We start from the raw sequence: 26,308 nt of genomic DNA, 5'->3' as shown, positions 1-26,308 counted from the left end.
GTATTATCAGTAATAAATTATGTGTCGGATTAGGACACATTCAATAAAAATAAACGAGCAATTTTATGTTGCACAAATATTTAAAGAATTTCGTTACCTTTTTAATAAACGATAATTTATTAATATAATGGTCTATGAATGCGCCAGGTAAAAATGCGTGACGACATCCACAGCCATACCGTTCGGGCATCCTCTCACGAGAGCGAGCCCCCCGCGACCCGCTCGCTGGCCCCCCGACCCGCGCGCCGAGCATTCCGCGCCGGCTGGAGGACCCGCCAGTCCCCAGTCACCGGCGAACGAGCGCCCTCGGTCACAGTCACTCCTCGACAGTCAACCGGGACGGACGTGCGCAGCTGTTTCAGTTTATTTACCTCTCTCGTTTCGCGATCTAGTGAAAAAATTTGCGAATACACCGGTACTCCAGTGGACGTCGCCAAGTAGAGAGACTGATTTTGAGTTACTTCGACAATTGCCGTTTATTTAAATCAGTTCATTTACGAAACCAACCCTTAAATAGTGTCATAATAACGAATACTGAACGTAAACTTTTTACTGAAAATCTTTTGTGAAAACAGTGATATATCTTGAATTAAAAAAAGTACATTAAAACGCTGATTCGTCTAATAATTTGACACGTAAAAAGTTATAATTGTGTAGTGAAATAAATAATAACATTTTAATTATGACAACAATCACTAAAAATATTATTATACTGCATTAACAATAGATTATAAATGATAAGTACGTTTCATATTTACATGTGCTAATAGAACAGTGGTTTAATTACTGTTTCATGATTATTTTATGGTAAATTTATATAATCAAGTGTAATGTAATCAAATATTATTGACACGATACAAACAAAGCCATTGTTTCATTAATTAAGTACATTACAAAGATATACTATAATTTAATGTGCTATTGATAACAATAAGAAACCAATATAAGGATACAATTATTGGTAAAACAAACATGTATGTATGATATGGTGTTTTAATACTGTTGTAATAAAATTAATATGGATTAAATGGAAAACAAGTGACAGTTGATAAGTTGAATCTATTACAGTTTGGAACGTTTTGTACAATATTAAAATCGAGTTAAATCCGTAACAACTTTGTGAGGTGTAATCTGTGAAGTATATTGGAAAATGACGGCGATGTGCGTGTTTTGAGACGCATGTTCAACTCAAAAACACATGCTAACATCGGTCGCGCATGGGAAATAAAAGGTAAAGATACCATTTCATTATTGTTTATAGTATGCTGACTTTTATCGTTATTGAAAGATTTTTAAAATACTTACCATTTAGGAAATATGTCTTGTATAAGTAATATTAATGATTTACTAGCTGCCTGGTACGGCTTCCTATATAAGAAAATGTGGTGTGGGAATTGCTATTTGATTGTATATTATGTTATTTAATATTATTACATACATAGTTCTATAACAGTATTTTAATGCCGGATTCGTTTGTTTTGACAATCTTCTGCCAGTAGAACTAAGTAATGTATTTTGAAATTGGAATGTCCGGTGTGACAAAAAACATTTAATATAACATGTTTATAATATGTTCTTAGCCTTTAGTCATGGTGGATATTAAAATATATGTTAATATATTTATTAATTGAATTAAATTAAACCAAGAAAAATTAATATTTGGGCACGAGTCGGTTATGGGGAAGCCAGGCGGGAACCATGCTAATTGTCATATCCGACTTTGGCAAAATTCATGAATTTCATTAATGAAAATCTAACCTAACCTAAAATAACCCAACCTCACAAATAATCCAGTATATCGGCTATTTTCAAAATGTGTTCGCCGCTGGCTTCCCCATAACTGACTTGTACCAATATTTGATTTAATATAATAATATTGAACGAGATATAAACGTGACGGATGATAATATTACGCATGTCATTGCGATCTTATTAGAAAGTAATGATAAATAGCACAAAATGCATAAGTACTTAATTATATACATACACAGTATAGCCCAGGGAACTCAGAATTATCTGTTCTGTGGTATAGCCCTACGAAACATTAACTGGCATGAATCAAAAGAAAAAAAATGACACAGGCATGAAGAAATAAATTATATGAAAATAGAAAACAAACATGGTAGGTACATCATTGAAAATGTCATCTTCTCAACTTTAGATTGATAAGTAGATAAATTCGATTCTTACATTCCTCCATGATGGATAATTTAAAGTTATAAATTTTAGTCACTTGTTGGGTTTTCATAAAACAATATTATTCTATTTTCCGATCTGATTTTTAGTTTTTGTCACCGTGTGTGTTCTTTGATTGAAGTTTCCATCTCTTCCGTTTGTTCTCTAAGGTCTAAATAATATTATTATTATTTTTGTATGTTATTGAATTAGATTTTACGGTTCATGTCGGTTTACACTGTTTACAGGAAGCCAGCGGCAAACAAAATTTGAAAATAGCCGATATAATTGATTACATTTACTTTACACAATTGATTATTTTGTTAGGTTAGATTTTCATTCTTGAATTCGTAAATTTTGCATAAATTGGCTATGAAAATTAGCGTGGTTCCCGCCTGGCTTCCTGTAAACCGACTTATACCGTAAATCCTAGTACCTATATTGTACCTATTATAAAATATCAAATCATGGTTTAAATATATAATATAATAAAATATAAAATTGGTTAACGGAGGCAGATTCCATATTCAAAATTAGAGTTCCTTTCTTACCTGTGTAAATATTAATTGTTTAATGGGTTTGTGTAATATATAATTTAGTGTTTTTTTATTGGAAAATTCAATGATTAATATATAAGAAATTGACAACATGAATCAACGTTTCTGTTTCAAAACGGCATTGTAGAGGTAGGTATCTTGCCATTTTAAGTTGATAGTTTGGACTGGAATGAGGCTATAAAGAAAATGTGCCAAAGTGTGTGGATAGATTTTCATCATAGGGTATCATTAGAAAAGGGGAATTGGAGTAAGTCTATTCTACCATCACCACGAGAAGTGCCCTGGTTTGTAGAGTTTTCTTTGACGAGGAATGAGCTTAAGTTAATACTGAGGCTAAGAACAGGGCGCACCATGGGCAAAAGATTTGATGTCCTCATGGGAAGAAGCTAATCGCAACTTTGCGATGAATGTCATGTTTTAGAGGACATTGTACATATAGCACTACAATGCCCTAAATATGAACTTCACAGAGTACAGCTGCAAATTGCGGATATCTATGAGAATGTCAACGAATTGAAGGGTGTCCTGGCGGTGGGTAAGACGGAAGAGCTAGGCAAAATTGTAAAGTTATTTAACAGAATAGGAGTGAGAACCTAGAACTAGAAGAGAAGAGGCGATATGACAGCGAGTCGCAGTCAAAGCCTCGGTAAAATCACAAAAAAAGTTGCTAGTCTTTGCCGTGGTTTATTAGAAAAATGCCAGCTATCGATTCATAAACTTTATTACGAGAGATTTTGTGATCAAAAACGTAACGCCATTACCTCTGCTTAATTTTGAGCGCTTTTACGATAATGCAATGACTTGACCAACAAAAACGTAATATTTTATAGATTTTTGTTGTTGAACACTTGATAGCGATTTCGCGACATTTTTACTTACTAGAAACTAGGAACTAAACTAGGAAGAAACTAGGAAAATGAATAGTTACTATTTGCGGTGGCACTGAAAAGGTCGTAATTATTGACACATTACTCTGGGCTAGGGAATCCAATCCCGAGCCAAAATTCTGATCCCGGGATTACAATTTGACAATCCCGGGACTGGTCCCGGGATTGGCATTTCTTCCATTGTTAATATAAAATTTTTATATTTACAAATAACATTGATAAAATCGGTCAAAAATAAATCTAGTAAGTATAATTTATACTATTTAAGAAATATATTGTTAATATTGTATACGTTCAATCTTGGAAATACACAAGTTTAACGGAGTAAATAATATTGTAATTTAAATAATAATGTGAATTTAATAGGAGATTGCTGCTTCTGATAGTAAAGACTTAATAAATGGATTAGCGAGATTTAAAATAGTAAAGCAAATAATCATGGCGTACTTATGGCCTTTCCGCTTCATAAATCTAATTAGTCAGACAAACATGAAACTGCCGTAAAACGTATGATATCATGGTGGAATTACTTTGTTAAAAGTGCGAAGGATTGTTTTTTTCCAATCTTTCCATTTTTAATAATTTATGTGAAAAAATAAAATGAATCGGCAACCTACACATGGGTATAAATCAAACTTCATTCAAACTCAGTTTATTTCTAATGTAGCTATTTTTTATTTTAAAGTATTTTTTCTGTTATATTTTCGCTTTTATTTTATTTTCCATAAAAATTCATAAAAAAATCAATCCCGAAATCCCGGGATTATGTTTATCAATCCCGGGATTTATAGGTATCGAAAATAGCCCGGGATTGGAATCCCTACTCTGGGCAATATTTGCTCTGACATGTTTCTAGGTACGTTAGTAGTCTATGGTGTTTAGTTTGTTTTTTTATCGTAGGGACCTCAAAATAAGTCAGTGCCTCGAGCATCCACATATATAAACTCGTCACTGGTAGTCTCGAGGAAGCGTCTCCACTTCTTGCTATCTTTAGTAACCTCAGAAATACTGTGTCCTTTTCTACACATTCCTACTAACGTAGTTTAGGTCTCGAACATTTTAACACCTGATATTATATTGAAGAGGAGTCTATTGGCTAGTTGGGTTTCTTCAATGCTTAAGACATAGTCAGCTCAACGGTGTTGAACTACTTTAGAGTATAAAATGAAAGAAATGTCATCTATCTATCAAATTATCAAATTGTACCTGAATCTAAAAAGGTTTACAAAAGCAGAAAAAGACAAGCGTTTTACTCACGATTTTTTAACAACAATATCGATTTAAATTTCACAAAATAAACGGTTAACTATTATTAATAAATGTTAAAATCAGTGACATCCCGTGGGAGTTAACAGATCATGCGTTGCTAAATGACACAAATTAAGGCAGCAATTTCGAAAATTACATAATATATACGTACACCTTTTATAGGTGGCGTAGGTTCCGTGGACGTACAATTGTTTCACCCTGCCTCATGCATATTTAAAGATTTTGATTTTATTAGTTTTTTCAATTGTATTTCGTATGACGTATTGAAAGCTAGGTACTATATATATCTAGTATATTAAATTCGTAATGGTTATTTTGCGGTATACAGATGTTTATAATGTAACCATTCCAATTTCAAAACACATCATAAGGATATCCACTCATTTTAAACAAGATTTAAAAAAAAAAAACAAATGAACGTCTCATATTATTATGTCACTTGCATATTATCGACATAAGTTATAGAATATTTAAAAAAACCAACAAATACCTATCCCATATTTCTTCACTTGCATACATACTGTTTGATATATGACAATTATGTCAAAATGTGTGATTTGTATTTTTGTGAAAACGTATTTTTGTTTATTGTTTGCAATGAATTTTAGAACTTGGGTGCTTTGAAATTTTCTCTGTCCACTTATGATAAATTTTCATTCGGTTTTTCCTAGTTTAGTCTATTGATCTATCTATCTCTCTATCTATCTGCAATCTGCTTCAAAGACATTCAAATGCACTGCAGCAGTATATTATGCAGTTATATCAAAGTGATTGGACCTAATTGCAGGCATGTGATGGTATTATTTGTTTAGCAGAATAACTTTGGTGCCCTCAGAAATTTTAAAATGTATTTTCTCTGTTGAGTTGTGATACATTTTTATTCAGTTTTTTGGCCATCTAACAAAAATGCGTGTGAAATTGGCAACCTTAAAATAGATAATTATGTATTATTTAACGTATGTAGGTACGTTTATGTAATGTTAAAACCAAGCTCGAAATTTTCACTATGCCAATTTATTTTTTATTAGCAAATATCAAATCTCACAATACATCACATTTGCTCCCGTAGAGAGTGGTTCCAGGCAGTCAGTATAATTATTATTATAATACCTACTATATATTATGCGCGTATATTATTGATTACAAATTTAACGTTACATGGAAGTAAGTACTTAATATTTTTATTGTGCATGTAAATGAAAATGTTCCCGCATATTTATTAAGAGCCTTATTATAATGACCGCAAGGTCCGCAAGTAAAACTTAAAAAAATGTTATAAAAGGCTTCTCGAGGAGGTATAAAGTGAGGCCACAACGCTACATGACAAGTTTACACCTGTTTCCATCCCAAAAACCGTGTTTGAGTGTTTAATGTTTACCCTTCCTTATAACATAACTGAGGCGACAGCGCGTTTACCGAAGAGGTTTGTTTTAAATATGTTATCGAAATGTCACCGGTGTATTTTATTGTTTTCTGTAGAATTTACATTTTTTTATTATTATAATAAGAATAAGTAATTTATTAATATTAATTCAGGTAGATTGTATTACTAAATTCAATAAAGTTAAATTTCAGTTTTCAATTTCAATTCATTAACATATTGTGGATAATACAAATTATAAGTTTAAAACGTTCAAAACATGATATGAAGCATTATTATAAAGAAAAAAAGTAATACAAACGATAAAATGAAAATATAAAAAGAGAACATAATAATTTATTATAAACATAGCATACAAATGTTGACGTTTGACATTCCTTGTTACAGCTCATTACTATGATTTGTTTTACACTTTTTCATTGATTTAGATAAAAATACACGTGGAATAATGTAACTGTTACCACACTTAAGTCATTTTTCAGTTTTGTGTGACATTTTTTGTTTTGCCCGTGTACCTTTCAGTTGATTTTTCTACTGTATTGAATACTATTGGGTTGTAACTGGATAATTTGTTAGGTTAACCTAACCCAACCTAACCTAACCTATACTAACCCAAACTAACAAATAATCCAGTATATCGGGTATTTTCAAAATGTGTTTTCCGCTGTATTCATGATAACCGAACAGTACCAATTTTGGCATTCATCGTTCATTAACGTCAAGTTGTGGAATAAGTTCATTTTTAAATTACACCCTTCATTTTATATCCATAAAATTTACATTATTTTTTATTAAAGAGAAGATAAGTATAATGTATGGAAATGTTTTAAAAAAATGTAGGTAATACGTGGTGATATCTCCACCCGTTAATTCAATATCAATGGTTTAAGGACTTGTTAATGTTATTGATGTTATAAAAACGTCTTTCAAGTTGATAACAGTGTTTCGCAATATATACCTCTCACTTAAAATCAAGGTGAGAATACTTAGATGTTCTATGTAATACTCGTATATCCTGCCTGTATTATTATATTATGCTATGGAGACACTAAAAAACATATTTTAAAAAAACTTACAGTTTTTGAGCTGTGAACTGTGTAATATAAAAAAAACTTATGGAAAGAAAAGGTCACCAACAAGGAAGTCTTCAATCGTATGAAAAACAAACAGAAGTGTGAAAATTATAAAGAGCAAGTAATTGAGATACCTACTTCGACTACGTCATATAAACGTTTACAAAATCAAGCATTTGATCACTCAGGGAAAAATACAACTAAATGAAGTACCTACTGGTAAAAGATGCATTGCCACTGAGAATGGGACAGTTGTGTCACATACTGCATGGAATTCTCAACATATTTCTCTAGTGACATATTTGAAAGGTAAATATATCTTTAATTTTACTGTATGGTCAAACCCTCAACAACTTACTGTGGTTTTGCCTTTAAGTCTGTCAGGTTTCCATAATAGATTATACAATTGGCTTACGTGAAGAATTTCAGGATGCTGAATATATTATAATCTGGAGGTGTCCGTCCCCATGATGTATCGATTGAAAAGAAATAGCTTCATAAGTTGATAAAATCCTTAGACAGGTCGGCTATTGCAATTTACGATTAAGCCTCAATTACATTGAGCTTCTTTACGAGCTGTTTATTGGCGAATTTACAATCTGCCTGTAAAGTCGCCCAGTGTAATCATCGAATAAGCTAATAACAATGACATTAATATGGACGAATCATCTGGAAAAGAAAATGACACTCACTTTATTGTCGGGTCTGCCGAATGGCATAATCTGTTCTAACGCCATTACAATAAAGATGATATTGCTATAAATTCCTGATGCTTTTTGTTGGTCTGCCGAATGGTTCGGTTCGAACGAGTTCGCTCAAATGAACATTGACAATAGAAACACTGCTCTAACGCCATTACAATAAAGGTCATATTGCTATAAATTCCCGATGCGTGATATCGCATAATGGAAATTGCGTGACGTCTACCTATACATGCGAATTTACTTGCTAGCTACTGTATTGAGTGGGTCGTCCATTAATAATGTCATTGGCTAATAAGCAGGTTGTAAACACTCTACCGAGAAAAGTTGAAAGGCGGTCAACTTTACACGCTACACGCCGGCGTGTGGGCCTACTGCGTCTGCGCAGTAGAGCGCAGTACCAACCTCTCGGTAAAAAAACGAACTACGTTCCGTCAAAATAGTCGCTGGCTTGTGGCTTCTCAGCGAATGGAAAGTTTTGTGTGTAATCATCAAATCGCAGTAGCTGAATCGCCCGCTTTTAAATTCGCCAATAAACAGCTCGTAAAGAAGCTCAATGTAATTGAGGCTTTATCTAGAAAATTTCTCAGCTTTTGCGGCATTTTACGGCGAGCGAGAAAGTCTTTTCAGATAGGCACACTTTACTACACGGTAACCAAGATCTTGAGAAGTGCTTCCAGAACAATCTCAGCACAAGGAAGCCGTATCGTTAGTTACGGCACGGTATACGTCTTCATCACGAGTGTGTAGACGTGACGGGCCGTGGAGAAAAAATGTAGTTTTTCATGAGTTCATTTTAAGGCCAATATTTTCTATTTCGTATGTCAGTTTCTTAAGAGCGTACTTCAGTGAAACGGCAAATAATTTTCAACAGCAGGTGCGACGAAATTTCTCACTAGTCGCCAATCGGAGACCGACAGTCGAGGTGTCTGCACGTCGATTTGTCATGGCGTCGGATGAAAATAATCTTAAATCGTGTAAAGATGACTAAAAAACTTTACGTATGTACTTAAAAAAGAAAACATGTCAATGAATATACTATTATTATTAGTAATATAACAATAAACATAACATTAAATGAACGCATGTTGGATTTTTATGACAAATTACATTTCGTTTGGCACGCGTCATTTGCACAATCCGCGCATCGCCTAGCCACAATATTTTTAGACCATGCCTCATCTGAAGTATAACCTTAAGAGAATAATTCTTTGTTCCCGCTTTCGATCGGCCAATTGCATCTAAATCGTCCACGTGTGGCATGATCTTACAATAGTCATGGAGATGATGCAGTTACATTAAATTTTAAAGACCTGATAAACTATTATATGGGGAAATTAAATAAAATAACAATATTATAATATCTCCTTGACGAATCCCATAAAATTTGCGGAGCGACTCTGATAGGTCATTTTAAATTTTGACTCGGCACAGTGTGCTCTCCGTTGTTAGTTTTGTTATCAGTATACAAGTATATGCTTAATAACTTTGCACTCCGGTTCTAGGATGGAAATGATGTAATATATTCTAAATATGTTTTTTTACGTGTATTATCTATTTATTTATTTATAACTACAGTATATTAATACAAGTGAATAGCATTTGATCTAATTTTATGCGAGGTAATCAGGAAAAGAGGCGTATCAGTATAGTAAAAAGCAAGGTTATAAAACGTACACCCAAAAACCGTTTTTTTGCTGCCATTTTACCAAGATGGCGTCGTTTGAAGAAAAAAACTGAAAAAAAACTTTGTCCCTCGACAATACCAAGTAGGAAAATCGGAATTTCGTGATTGGGTGAAATAGTACAAGATTTTTTTTTATCAATTTTTACTAACTTTAAATTATGTATGTATATATAAAAATATGGTGAATCAATGAGTAAAGTAACAACCGTCATTCACGTCGATGATGTGCTTTCAATGGGTTATCATTCGTTTACATTTGAAAAGCTAAATCTAACTTACTCCTTCATTTAAGACAGGTAAAGTTGACGTTTCATAACTTTGCACCCCAGCTCTAGGATGAAAATGATGTAATATATATTCTAAAAATATTTTTTTTCCATATATTATCTATTTATTTTCTTATTATTATATAGGTATATTAATACAAGTGAATACCTTTTGATCTCATTTTATTCGAGGTTATCAGGTAAAAAGTGTAAAAAAAGTACAAAGTTATAAAACGTATACTTTATCGGTGTATTAAATAACCCCATGGTTTTATACAAATTTACATTGTTGCACAACTATTAGTTATTTTTTATGTTTTTGAGGTATTCTAATAGATTTAAGTTTTGTACTATTCCATTTGAGTCGTTTTTTGCGACCCGGGTTTCGCCTTTCGGCATCTTTGGGCACTGTATACACCAGTGGCGAAGACTCCATACTAGGCGATTATTTAAAGCCTACCTTCTTAAGAAAAATATTTTTTAATTTCATATTGACATATTAAATAATATAATCACATAATAATATATTCAATATGCCCAACGACATCTATCGTATAATTGTCATAATAATTTTACGATCTTTTCCACTATTTCAATAAGCACCATTTATGGCATGTCTCGAAGGTTTAAAAAAATAAGCGACATATCGTTTCGCTTCATATATTGTATGGATTACGTTCGCGTGAATCGAAAACTTTTTTTATATGAAGTTTGTTTCTCATAATTTCAAGACGTCTGCGGCGGCCCATATAAATTGGTAAGCTATTTAAGGATCGCTTACGCTTACATATTACGTAAGTGCACATTTATTCAAAATAATTTATAAGGTAATTTAAAAAAATAATTTCTAGGGATTTAATCACATATAAATATTGGTAGTTGTTAAAAATAATAAATAATTTATCTCGTGATTTTTATTTGTCAGTTAGTTTATTCATAGACTAAGACAATTTATTCAGCCAATTATGTAAGTTAAAATCTAATATTGTATCTAAGTCTGTGTTTTAAATATAGAAGTATTTTAAAATGTCTAGTTTACGGGTTAAATTATAAATTGTTATGGAACAGATTCACAACAACGGATATTTTCAATATATTTTGAGCGTATCTTGCGTTTATATTTAAGAAAATACATAATTCAAATTAATTGCTTAATTTTATACCATCAGTGAGCTTTTGAAATTTCATCGGTTTTTGTGTACCTACCTATTCATCAGTAGTTATGTCGGATTATCTTCTTATTTCCCGTAAATACATCTAAAAAGTGTGTTTTCTCCACAGCCTACCTGTTTCCAAAAGTCACCCTTCGCCACTGGTATACACTCACCAAAAGGCAAATAAACACTGACAACGAATACTATTAACTCTAAGTTATATAACCAACCAATACAATAAAGTATGTAAAAACTCCATTACCTACTTATCAAGTCAAGGGTCACAATAAAAAATATAACAAACAAATTATGAATAGCTGAGGTGTTAGTAAAAAAACCTTATCTTATTAATAATAATACACTCGATAAGCATATTATAATAAATCGTCAAAATCTATTAATAGATCATTAGTAGTTATGAACAATAGAAAATTAACTATTTCTTTTATTCAACGAATAGTTCACAAGATTTAAGAATGTACCATTCTAATTATTGAACATACATACTTTTGAAAAACACTTCTGAGAAAATATATTATAACCAATAAAAAAAAAGTTTTTTTGAAAGAAAGTAACACACCCGGCAGGAAACGAACCTGCATCTCTTGGGTTTCGCGCCCTGCACATAGACTACTATGCTACGAGGTGACATACTAATATCGACAAACATTAACTATTGGTACTTAATACTTTGCTCATCAGCGCTCTTCCAAATTGAGCTACTAAGGCAATCAGCTTTTGTATTCTAAATCAAAGTAGGTACCTACTACTTTAATTACTAACCGACGTCACGGATCTCTCCAATATTTTATGTTGCAACTTACTTGAACTTGCTAATAATTAAAATTAACTATTTCTTTTATTCAGTGAACAATTCACAAGATTTAAGGATGCACCATTCTAATTATTGAACATACATAATATATATATATGTGTGTTTTTTTTAAATTATGTATGTTCAATAAATAATAGACTCAAATGTAATAATATTAATACTATCAACCGAAGGTACTTGATGGAATTTGAATTTAAATTCTATAGGATTTAAGTTTTGTACTATTCCATTTGAATACGGAAACAATGGAATAGTAGGTACAAAACTTAAATCCATTAGATTTTAAATTCAAATTCCATCAAGTACCATCGGTCGATAGTATTGATAGTATTAATATTTTTGCGGTGTATTGAAATTATGTACTTATATATTATATAAACGTTATAATGTTCTAATAATTATATAATAATCATATATTGTAAAGTAAATTTCTTTGATAGCGTATATCGATAGAGTATAATATTCGCGAAAAATGCGCAGTAAAGTATTCGATTAAAACAAAAATGCTCGATAACGCACTGTATAATATTATAAACGACGCAGTCTCGAAAGAAGGGGGTAGCTCACATCACAATATTATCGCAGGTTCGAATTTGAGAGGCAGCTTTACGCACGCGCCCCGCGGGCATTCATTCACGGCGGGGTCCGTCGATAAATCGGAATTTTTAAAATGCATCGCAACACAACTAAAAAATGCTAAAAATGCACACATTTGCGTATGCCCTCGTGCTGAACACTGCACGCCACATAATACAATGTGTATATATCACATGACAGTGACGTCGAACCATTGACACAACGATGCATCTATTTCCAAAAAAAACATATTCCTAGAAACCGGTTGATGAAAATATTATTTGTGAAATTTTATTACATAGAAGTGTTTATCTGTTAAGAAAAGTTTCTAATGATACGACACAATGTACAACAGAAACTAATACCTCGTTTACACGGGCATGGATTTACTGCTGACAGTATGTAGTATGTACAACGTTAAAGTTCTCACCACCCGTCATATATGTTGGATATGCACGGCCGTCTTCCATGACGCTTTAAACGTGCCTGAAAGAAGTGATTTTAAGTGCTCTACGATGCTGCAACCATGAACCGTAAAGAAGAAAGTTAAGAAAGATTATTTTTTTGGACTGGCTCTGCTATCCGCTGACGTTAAGCGCCCTGTGTATCCACATACTGAGTGTCACGAATTGAAATGGATGAGTCTACAGAGGAGTCGAGACTATCCCGCTCCCCATACGACGCTGCAAATTTCTCAAATGCCGCAAAGTTGGCCTCGGTTGCTATCAGATCTCCATGACCAATTGGGCCCGTGTGAGGACGGACCCTGGCAAACAGCTCCGCTCGTTCGAGTTCCATAAGCGGGCAATCCCAGAGGATGTGTACAACATCTTGGTGGTCATGCCCGCAGGTACAAACCGGCTCATCTACTATCAAGCCAAAGTCGTGGAGTCTGGCGGCGAAGTTGCCATGGCCGGTGAGGAACTGGCTAATCCAGTGAGAAGGTTGGAGTCTTCTGGTTTGGTGCCTGCAGAATACGTCTGGAAAAAAAACGGTAAGTGTGCCGCCCCTTGGGGGAGGCGGCCACCTCGCCTACTATCGTGGTCATAACAAGAAAATGCACATGCAAACACGTATTATCGTGCACGTTGCAAGATTTCATGCATGTATACACTACACCGCGCAGAGCATTTTGATGTTTACCAATTTTCACACCCAGTGAAATAGCACCATACAATGACAACAACGCACCTTGCTTACGTTATAAGAATGAGATTGGCGAGACAGTCTTTATCGTCATCATAATCATCAGTTATTATTGGGATAGTATAATTTACACACTATTGGTGGCAGTAAATCCATGTACGTGGGCAGGCGCTATTACGTTAAATCATAGATATTGAATCAACGGCATATCGGTATGTTATCATTTGAAAATAAACGGATCATATAATTTTTTTTACGAGAAATGGATGTTAACCACTTGCTCAAGCCACTTGTCCAAACACACATTGTTAAACATGTGAATTTACCAGACCCGGCATTCAAACCCGTTACCCACGACATTATGAACCTAATGTGTAACCGCTCGGCCATCGTGGGCGTATACCAAATTGAAATCAGGCTATACCTTATAATAAATTAGAACTTTTACTAATATCTGTGTAACTGTGTATTTACTTTATGTTTATAGTGTACTTATACAATTATACATTTATCATTGAAAGATTTATTCTGATCGTGCCATCCCCTAACTGAGGTCAGCCACTATCAAGACAATCTTTGCTCTATCATCTGCTTCCTGAAACAGTTTGGTGCTGAACTCGTACCAATCACGAAGGTTCTTAAGCTATGAAATGTCGCGTCGTCATATGCTACAATTACCATTGATCTTTCCTTTGAAGACAAGTAGTTGAGGAATGCTATACTTTTATCATGTCAAAATGTGTGTGAGGTACTGTAGCCTTCTGGTTTTGATAATATGCACAACTTCTCGGTCGTTTCCCATACGTTCGAGAACGTCAATATTGGTCACCCAAAGGCCTAGTAGCTTTCGATTTACAATTATTTGCAGTGCATATACTTAATTGCGCTTCGAAGGCTTGTAATTGTAGCAGAAAAAGAATGATTATTTCTAGTATATTGAAAAGAATTAATAAGCTTTCTGCAATCACCGATTAGGACTAGTGAAGATAAACATAGCATTAATTCAAATAGCACAATAGTCTTTTGATTGTTTCAAAATTAGAATTAACACATTTATCGCTCGCATAAATGTACAATATATTTTAAAAGTCCGCAACACAGCAGTAGCGATGGGTGGAGGTAGGCTGGTAAGATCCGTCATAAATAGTGCACATTAAACTTTGTTAGTCATACGTATTTGTTTATATTGAACTAAGAGAACAATTTACAGATATTTTGGTTGGTTTTTAAAAATAAACTAAGCCCTGCCTAAACCAAACCATAATATTTTTGTTATATTTTTGGCGAAACGACAAAATTGTGCACGCTTTCTCATTCATATTTATTTGTTGTTGGATTAAGTATACATAATTGCACACATTGTTGGCTCATTTTTTTTAAATTCATTAAATCCTGCTTCAACTATAATAGATAAAAACTATTATTATATATCCAAAATTATGTATGATTTAATTGCATAATTTTAGATAGATTATAGGTAGACGAGTATTTTTTGACTTTTATCTATTATGGCTAGGTTTTCGTAGGGTTTAATTGAATTTTAAAAACTAACCAACACCATCTGTAAATTGTAGTCTTATTTCAATGAAAACATTTACGTATGATTGAGAAAGTTTAGTGTGCACTATTTATGGCGGATTTTGACAGCCTACATCCACCTTTCGCCACTGAAACACAGTCATGACGTGTCGGCTTGGATAACCAATATCTCGTAATACACATCGCGACATAGCATTATGATTATTCTCGGATCTCGGTACCTATTTAGTTTTTCGTATGCGATCCATATAGTTGTCCGCGGCGGTCAAAGTTCCGTGACAAGTTATTTGCTAGTTATCTGTTTGGCATCACTGATGTACAATACATATATAATATATGTATACACGACACCGGTATGTATACTAAATTATACACCGTGTCCGGAAACGCCGTCTGCCATTTCGGGATCATACTTTTTTAACAAATTTTCTACTTACCTTTTTATATTATATTTAAAGTTTTTGCAAATTCACCGAAGGCTTACAGGGTTCTCGTAATGATACATATAAATACATAATAAATAAAACATGTTATGTACTATTTAATTGATATTAACTATATACCAGTGACGGATAATGGAAAACTTTACGTAACGGACATTTGACCACAGTCGAAAACTGAGAAATATTTCAATTACTTTCTTTGTTTACTTTGCTGTTGCTGGATTGATTATTCGTAAATAATGAAACAAAAGTATTAACTGGTATAATTCATTCAATTAGCTGTTAACTCAAATTTTTCAGAATTCTAAAGGAGGCATTCCAATTCGTATTATCCAGGAATCGTATTAACCTTCTGAGTGAGGCTACAATTCTTGAGTGTGGACAACTATCGGATAAACTTAATACATTCCGTGCTAAGAACACGCCTGGCGTGTAGCCATTAGATACATAATATACTTTCACTACTGACCAGTTAATTACCACATTTAATTATCATGCTAATTGCTACACACCAGGCGTGTCTTTAGCACTGACTGAGTTGTGGTAATTAACTAGTCAGCAGTGAATGAGACATTTGTTTATTATAATATATAATATGTATATAATGTGCATGAAAATTTGTCACATAAACTAAACGTACATTCAATATTTCAGGTTTGTATTTATTACGCTTTATGATTTAACCGTTATTAAGTTCCTAAATCAAAACTGACTTCTAAGTCTTGGTTTATGGTGAGTGGGTTTCGCATAATATAATATATCTTATTAATCAGTTCAACTTATTATCAAATATTATTTGTGGCGAAACAATGTGGTGAAAAGACAATTATTATTGAATTGTAATGAGCAGATAGGTATCTAATAGTTTTTTTGAATAGATGCATGCATTTGTTGACGGGGTGGATGGAATTATTTAGATACGTTTACACATACAATTATTAATTCACGTTATACCTACTCATTATCAGCGTTGATTTTACAATTCTGTATGGACTTTGATCGTCTCCAGAAGCTGTCTGAAGATACGATGTTTTAGCGTCTCCATTCTAGTAACGCTTACTATTACAGTTTGGATCTTATAATTTATCTCACTACCTTCCGATTTGTTGTCTTTAGAATTTTTGGTGGCTGTTCCTCCATCCTGGCGATATGACGTTGAGGAAGTGGTTAACATCCATTTCTATTAAAAAAAAAGCAAACATCTATTAAACAAACCTCCGCTTAAAAAAAGATGATGAACAAAAAGAATGTTCAGTGGTTTAGTTTTGCCTTTTCCACAGTTAACTTGCTTCAAAATCATACACAGTAACTGGATAAATGTGTTGTTAATTGTATTTTTTTGATATATTGCATATCTGTCCTTAATTTATATATTTATTATTTTATTCCTCTTACATCAAATTTTTTTATCTTGAAGGTACCTAGTCATTTTTAATTTATTCCTCCATTGTACCCGATTCTTCTTAGGTAACTGTGTATTTTACTGTTTGATTTTAATGTTCTTACTGTCCATCGGATATTGGGTCCATCATTATTTATTGATATATTATTTTATATCCTACATATTATATTCTATACCTACTTCTTGGATTATAAACAAATACATAAATAAGACATTTAATTCTCATAAATATTTTATTGATTCTAATTCTCTGAGCACGCTGAACACATTTTATATGAAAAAACTACCAAATATTCGGAAGCATATACTTATAATAATGTATCAGGGAGAAGACAATAATTTTAATTTAGGCTATAATACTGAGAGTGTTTATTTAAGCGCAGGCTGTATTTATATTCAAGATTATGAGAATGGTTTTGGTGCTTTAAAAGCTCTGATTTGTTACCTTTGATAAAGAGGACCGCGTTTAGCAGACGAAACCTGCTTGCTCAAATACCTGCTTCATTAGAACAACACTATACTACTTGCCGAGGGCATCATTGTGCTATTATTTGTCCTTTAATTAAACATAAGCATACTAATATTTTTAGGTAATATTAGAATACCACCCTATCATAAAACTGTGAGAAATTTATAGGGGTTTATAACAGACTTGAGCGGTATTGGCGAACATTTATGCGTTAAGTATTAGTAGATTGAAATCAATTGAATGCTAAAAATTGTTTATGTGGATTGTTTAATATACATAATTTAGGAATACAGTTTAAATTCTTAGTTTACTTGCAAAAACTGTAGATTTGCACTTTTTTAATGAAAAATATCAGTTTTATTTTGCCATTTATTGACTACGTAATTTATAATTATTTATACTAACAAGATTTATATTTAAGTATTTAAATCTATTCTCTGTAACAAATATATACCATATTGTAATCTGTAGGTATTCTATAAAACAAAAAACTAGCACATTCCTTCATGAAGTATTTGATAACACAAAGCATCATTAGCAATAACTGCCGCACACTTTAGAAGGGCATCTTACGAAAAATCAGATTGGATAAATAAAACATAAATTATGGTTTTACATACCGAGTTCTAATCAAACAATAAACTCAAATCAATTAGAATTTATATTCAATTATGTTGAAAGTAAGTTTAATATAAGATTAAGTTAGCAATGCAAACACGTCATGCATTATTTACTTACTTAACCTGCAGCGTGTAGATCGCTTTTGCAGCATTTTTGCATATTGAGGGAAGGTCCGGTTATGACGACGGAACCTTCGAGGTTGTACTACAAGGGTATGGAGTGTCGAGAAAGAATTGTTTACCTAAAGTAATATTACCAAAATTATGAACATCTAAAATTGAAAATTTCAATCTATGTTAGTAGTAGTAGTAGGAAAGCTAGAATATATTTTTAAAATTTGATCCGTTCCATAAAATATAACCCTGTCTGGACAAAATGTTGATGAAATGTTAATTTAGTATTAGCTATTTAATCAACCTTTGGATATAGACACACAAAAAGGTATTCAGTTTAACCAGCAGGATTCGAACCGTTGATCCAGTACTATATAAATGCAGTGCGATACAGTTTCGGATTTAGAGATATGAAGAACCGAGGCACTAACTGATTTTGAGGCCCCACATGATAAATTCCAACCTACAACGTACATAGTAAATATATCAATGTATTTTTTTCCTATAATCATATCCCGTAACTTAATTAATTGTTATTGAATATGAGAGTGATGAGTGAGTGATAACACATAATGACATTAAATATTGTTGTGCGTATGTTTGAGTGGTTATAATAGGCCCTTTTTGTTTCATATAGTTGCAAGGATTTTGCTAATATTGGATACCCAATTTATGAGAAATACGATTATTTTTAAAATATTCGTAGAATTTAAAAATTAAATGACTGGTTTGAACCGTTTTGAGGTCCACTTTAAAATCTAACGTAACCTAACGAATCAAACATGACATATGCGTGAAATAAAATTGCCGCATGTGCGATAACATGTGGTTTACGGTAGACGATAACATAAAACATAATATTATGTAGAAGAATGAAAATATATATATTTTAGCGTGTTATAAAAATCTAAAATACAAAATCATTATTTTTTCAAATTCATACTATAGAAAATTAAAAAATAATTATAGCTAGTGTATATCAGGATTAACTTGGCTATAAACACTATCCAGAGTTGTTAATTTACCTAGACTTAGTAAAGCGTGTCTTGACTGTATTCGAAATGGATTTTTTTGGGCCACTGCCTTTTTTATAGATTTACTACCTACTATATGACGTATTAGAAAGTTTAGATACTGTAGGCAACGCCGTTTATGTTGCCGATATTGGCATCTTAAAGACAGACGCGTATCTTAGGGACTTATGCTTTTATGTATAGTTATGCATCGTGCTTTCAAATATTTTACTCAATTCCCAAGACTCAGGCAAGGCTATTCATGATGTATTTTTGCAGTCACAAAACAATATCACATGGGAATCGAGCCTGGGACACGCGAGTGAATAACAAGTGAGTTGTTATTGTTCGGTTGTATTGAAAATCGAAATAGCCCTGTAAACCTTAGCTGCGAAATGCTTAGTCCTATGACGCACTGTTCTAAGAAACTGAAAGTTCTACGCTTCTCAAATGGTAGATGACAACAATAAATCAAAACAATAAAATAAACAATCAAAACCGGACATATCCATATATATCTAAAACGAGTTATTGGTCGAATATAATTCTATAACTAAACATACATCTGGTTGACTTTCAATAATATCCAAAACACATAAATTTCATATTGAAAAAAGGCTTAAAAATGGGAAAACTTTCAAATCAGGATATGTCCAACGTTAGTGACATTCATAGTGAGACATGTCCATTTTAGCCAATGGCGTAAGCGTATAGCCACGTTTATGATGTGTACAGTGCGTAAGGCGCTGGCTTTTCATCTGTGAGCTCCGGGTTCGATACCCGGATATATTTATTTGATTTTTCTCAAAGTCTGGGTGCTTGTGATTGTTTCACTTCTATTACATAAGACATTACTGTCCTTGGACCTCTTGGCATATTGTAGTGTTATAAAGAATATATAATATGTACTTATATGTATATTCTTTTTTTTATGAAATGAAAAAAAAATTAAATCATTGCGGGCAAATCGAATTATCTGAACGGTAAATAGTGGACATGTTCAGTTTTGATTGTTAAGTAGGCAATTTATAGCGGTAACCAATGCTGCAACACTGAAACAATTGAGCATTGGTGAAAGACTCTCTTCTGTGTGCTTGAGTAGTAAAAAGCGATTCTTTTACATTAACAGAGAATATAATTACTAACAAACTACATGAAAGGAGGGTGAAGGCAAGGGATACATGTTAATCAGTTAGACGACATTTATATAGTGGGAGAATTTGTCAGTTGGAAAATAATAGCGCCTGTACAGGTGCATGGATTTACTGGCACCAATAGTATGTATTTTAAACTATCGCGATAATAACTGTTTACACGTAAAAGTGATGACTGTCTCGCCAATCTCATTCTTCAAGAGTAAACGAGGCGCGATGTTGTCATTTTATGGTACTATTTGACAGTCGTGAAAATCGGTTAATCTCAAAATGAGTCTCTGCGCTGTGTAGTTCGTTAATTTACTGGAAAATTTGCCACTATCGTTCTACTACGCAGGCGCAGATATTGCATATTCTAAATGTCGCGTGAAAATTCAGAAGCTTCTGAACTTTTTTGATCCATTCATGCAGTCTTGCAATTTACAGAATAATAGTGTTAACACGTGCATTTTTTGTTATGGCCGCGATAATACGTATTATCAGCAGTAAATCCACGCACGTGTAAACGGGGTATAAGACGATGTACGTATTTGATGATGGATTCTGAAGAAAACATAAATAGAATACATAACAAATGCTTAAATACTCAATTCTTTGAGTATCATTGGAAGACTTTTCTTTTGTGTGCTTGAGTCGTAAAAAGTGATTCTTTTACATTAACAGAGGATATAATTACTAAAAACTTACACGGATGGAAGGTGAATGGAAGAAATACAATTCTGTACTCCGACAATATCTACATGTTAACGATATAGTGGGAGAAATTGTCAGGTGGAAACTAATGCTGCTAGGATGAGAAATACGCTTTCTCTGTCTCAAGCAATGACATTTTTTCAGTATTTGCAACTATAGTGAAAACACTTAATATTAATATGTTTTAATATCTCTTATGGATTCATCATAAAACTAATGTATTATTATACTGGTAATAATAAGTACATATAGTTTAATATTAATGGAAATGTTTTGATTAAGTATGTATATTCGCCCCCCCGATAAAATATTATGATGCACTGGTCTGGAGGAATTCGCAAAGTTATGTGAGACCCATGCGGTATTGACCTTTGGTTGACACACCGATGTTATGTGGTCTCGTATTCAGAACTTGAATACGCCGGTCGCTATTCAAATACCCCCTATGTGTTGACCAATGTATTATTTTTGCATGCGAAATAGCTTTGACTTACTTTACTGCTTAAGTGTTGTATGGAGAGAAGATTTTTTATTAAAATGCCAAAGCTTATACCATGTGTTAGATACTGTATGAAAAGCGCATTGATTTACATTTGAATATATTATATAAAAATAAGTATTGAAAACTAATTTAATTATTATTTATTCAACGCAAAAAAATATTTATGTATGAATGATTTTGTATTTCTGTTGAAAATACGTAATTTTGAAAAACTAGATAACACTAGTACACGCTAGAAAAAAAAATCATTAATAATAATGTGTTCATTGCTTGTGCGAGTGCTTTTATCCATTGTCATTTTAATAACTACGCTTTCTGTATTTAGAATTCTACCATTATTTGCCATTTTTTTGCAAGGTAATTTATGGCTGGCGTCAGGAGTATTCCTAATTTTTAGTCACATAGGACAGTAAAAGAAGTGGGATCCAATCATATTTCTATTATTTATGTTGTTGACTGTCTCTTATTAGTCGTTATCTCATGGCTGAGAATCGTGATCACCGTAAAATTCAGACATCTTCTAAGCTATAATGTATTAGAATATTTTTTATTTCTGGAAAATGAAATGAGTATTTTTAAGTAGATATTTTGACTTTATATTGATGTAAAAATATATGTTATACAATATGTAGGTTATATGTATATATCGCACAGTAAAATTCTACGTGCAACATACTTAAATCGATGGATCAAAATATAACAATGCATAGTGAATAGACTGAAACTACACACATCCGTGATAGTTAACTAATTAGAAAAAGCTATTTTTCCCTTACATAGTGTTAAAAATATAATGAACAAAATTATATTACGCAATTTTTAAAGCCACTGATAAAGTCCGAAAACACCCAAAATACGTTTATGTTTTAGTAAGTATGATGACTTGATGTAAAAATAAACTGTCTTGATAATGTCTCAAAGTCCCGGAGTATATGTTTCAAATTTCCACAAGTTGGCCCCAAATCCAGAGATCTGAATTAATTAATGATAAATGTACTTGAATATTATTGAATTCAATCCAATTTTAAATTAGCGAAAGATAAAATGATGCCCTAATTATTTAACAAACATTTTACCATTAGAGTTTTTGTAGTTTTCGAAAATAAAACGGTAAAGTGGGACGTTGTTCTATTATTTGTTTCCACTAGTTTTTCGGTGTAAACAATATTGTGTTTATTGTAGGTATAATGAAAAAAAAACATCAACGCATGGAAAAGATACAAACCTGGTAGCTTTTAGTAAAATAGTACAAAACTATTATTATTTGTACATACACCGTGTAAATGATTACAATAAGCTAAAAGATTCACACATATTTTCGACAATTTGTTCTATCGCATGGTGTATTTATAGTTAATTTTATTTTGATAAATAAACTGATGTTTGTTATGTATGTGGTGCTACCAAAGACTTTTGACTATGTACAAGGACTCTTATATTCTATTTACATTGTGAAATCTTAACGTATTTACCGAATGAATGAAGAAGCATAGTCAAGTTAAATTTAACAAATAGTAACACCGTTAAGTTAGCGTTTCCGATTTCATTATTCAAGTAATGGCTGCGAATTTTTGATAAGTTTAATGGTAGGTATCGCTGTTTACTTACTTGCATGCAATTAATTATAAATGATTTATAGGATTTTTAAACTAAACTAGTGCTGAAATGTTATATTATTGACAGTTTATCTAACCATATCGTGACGAATCGTATTTTAAAACGTTCTAATATTGGAAAATAAATGTCATAGTGGAAGTATGAAGTTTTCTTCAAATGAATCTGTAATGCTAAGTAATTTGTAACTAACCTAATCGATAGGGGTTTTTAACATTTGGCTGGTTTTCATATATTCATATAAATTATAAGTTACTATTACAATTCTATGAATTGTATAGTATTTTAAGGTGTCAGTGGTTCTCCTACTGTTCGTCATAATTATTATATTTAGAATTTTTTATGATTGAAGATAAACGTCTTATTAAATTACTGCTTAATTGAGCCTTTGCTACACCTGTATCATTTTATCTATCCGCCAATTAATATCATCTTTATAAGCTCAAAACATAATTACTATTTTTTTTATTATCATGTGAACATTTTTGTGTTATTGAAAATAAATTGAGAAATAATATTATGCTTGTATAATTATGATTCACGTGAAACTATTATTCATTGTTTTTACTTAGGAATTTTTATTATCGCGTATTCGATCTTTCATCGACAGAATAAAATTTAATATCGGTGGGTAGGTATTATTTAATGCAATTTTATGTTCTTAACTCGGGCCGGGTTCGGTATTTAAAACTGGTCAAATGTCCAGTTTTTTTCGTGAGCCAGTACACAAATAACTTGAGGCTCGATTTGGATTTTCAGCAAACTTAGAAAGTCGTGACTTCAAATTCTCAATGAATGGACACAATTGGATTTTTTTGCCTCCTCCGATAGCCCGAAATCGTTTTAGATCCAACACGTTAGACTCCAAATCTATTAAATATTGAGTCAGTTAAACTTTTAGTCTAGCAAAAGACTGCAGGCCCAATGTACTTACTTTAAATAAATACTACTTTGTAATAGTGAGCCGATTTTTGCACAAATAATAACTAATAATAAAATTAACGCATTACGATATAACCTTTTTTAAAATTTTAATCATCATTGATATTTAACCTCCACTGGACGCAATATTTCATAACTGTATTTACTATTTGATTTAATAATGCTTTATGTACCCGCCTGTTATTAAGATCATAACATAGTTATTTATTTTATATTATATTATTCTCATCAATATAATGTACATACTTCTGATTCGATTGATTGTATTGGTAGACCTTTAATAACAATAATATTACAACTTTAAAAAAATATTTCAAATAAAAGGTTATATATTATATTACATTGAGAATTATATAGAGAATATACATAATTTGAAAACATCTCATGCATATTATACACACTAGAAAAAGACACCCGACGGGACTTGAACTTGTATCTGCTAGATTCGTGTCAGTATGTTTTACCAATTAAACTACGGGCATCTTAAAGCATACCGGCGCGAATCCAGCAGATACGAGTTCAAGTCCCGTCGGGGGTCGTATTTTTTCTACAAAATGAGTTTTTCTGGTGTGTATATGCATGAGATGTTTTCAAATTATGCATATTCAATATATAGAGTGTTAGTGTCTTATTCATTGAATAAAAAAAATAGTTTATTAAATTATATAGCGAATTAAAAAAAACTATATAAAGAAACAATACTTATGATAAAAGAGTAAAACAAAATAAACGACAAAATGTGTAAAATTAAACGATATATGTACATGTATAATAATTATAAACCAATAAAATAATAATTATAAAACTGTCGATATACTAGGTTTCCCCAAATATATAAAATACCTCTTCCAGTCCCCTGGATACCTCGAGAGTTCCTAAAATGGTGACTGCATTACCTTTTTGGTTTTCTATGCTTATCCGCTGTCTCCGGTACTCAGCCGAACAGCACTTATCTGTAATAATAAAAATATTAATAAACGTTTATAATATTAATATAAAAAATGATGTTAATAATTATTCTAACAATATTCTAACATAAACCATTTCTTTTTAGAACAATTAATGCTAACTTAATTTAAAGCACAAAAGCCGATAGTCAACATTAACGCAATTTGATAAACATTTCATGTAAGAACTACTTGTTAAATTCATCGTAATTAGGTAGAATACTCGTAGCTTAATTGGTAAAGTACATTAGTGCGAATCCAGTGGTTACAGGTTCAAGTACCATCGGGTGTCGTTCTTCCCCTAAATTATGTATATTCTATACATGTAGTTATTATGGACATATGCCTACATAATTACATAGCAAAAGAGTATTTTTTAATATTCAAAACACGCTACTAAAAGTAACAAATTTTAAACGTCATTTTACTTCACCGTTGACAAATGTGAAAAATCAATAAAAATATTATTACGAATGAAAAAACTATTTTTTCAATAATATCTATGGCGAAGAATGTTTATTTGTATGAGCTATACTGTATTTTCGTACTGCATGCTCTGGCACTTAATAAAATCAAAATTATACAATTAATACCAACATCGCATTATTAAAACGATGTACCTATATGCATAGTATCTGTACATCCAACTAAATAACGGATTCTAAAGAGTTAAGATTATGTTTTGTAATACAGTAGGTATACCCAAGCATTCATTTCGGTTCATTGAGCATCGTGCATACTATCAACCCAAACAACGGAGTTCGTATACCAGAAACTCAAAGAGACGTGTTTCCAGTAACAATCCGCTTTTTTCGTTTATTTTTTTAATGTAACACTTTTCACTATCAATTTTTACCGAGATCGGCTTTTGAGCGCAAGTTAATTCTCCATTGCCATACTATTAAATACAACTTTTAATCGACTGCAAATACTTACAAAGTAAACGGATACACTTCTCAGCGAGGGTCACTTTGTCGCTTTTACGAGATGACATAAATAAGCTAAACCTAACAATGTAAATTTTTAATTTCCTACTGGTTAATTCATCTTTATTTTCTCCTATGTCATCATAGCCCGGAGTGGACCTTAGTAGTTAATCATGATTTTAGTTACCCCATCTCCACACGCCAGTAGCGAAGGGTGGAGGTA

The 26,308-nt window shown here is 32.2% G+C and overlaps 1 protein-coding gene across 1 annotated transcript in view; it reads left to right on the top strand.

Annotated features, from left to right (window-relative positions):
• The first annotated feature begins 312 nt into the window (after positions 1-312).
• Positions 313-26,308, top strand: part of fj (four-jointed box kinase) — a 51,355-nt gene continuing 25,359 nt past the window's right edge. Inside the window, exon 1 of the mRNA XM_085956937.1 lies at positions 313-1,231. The gene's annotated coding sequence lies outside the window, so the exon portion shown is untranslated. The remainder of the gene's footprint in view (positions 1,232-26,308) is intronic.

This window comes from Rhyacophila brunnea, unplaced genomic scaffold (assembly GCF_057557595.1).
Source record: "Rhyacophila brunnea isolate RB1 unplaced genomic scaffold, BYU_Rbru_1.0 scaffold_6, whole genome shotgun sequence".
Classification (NCBI taxonomy): Eukaryota; Metazoa; Arthropoda; class Insecta; order Trichoptera; family Rhyacophilidae; genus Rhyacophila; species Rhyacophila brunnea.
Note: the sequence above shows the minus strand (reverse complement) of the source record. Positions and strands in the feature narration are given on the sequence as shown.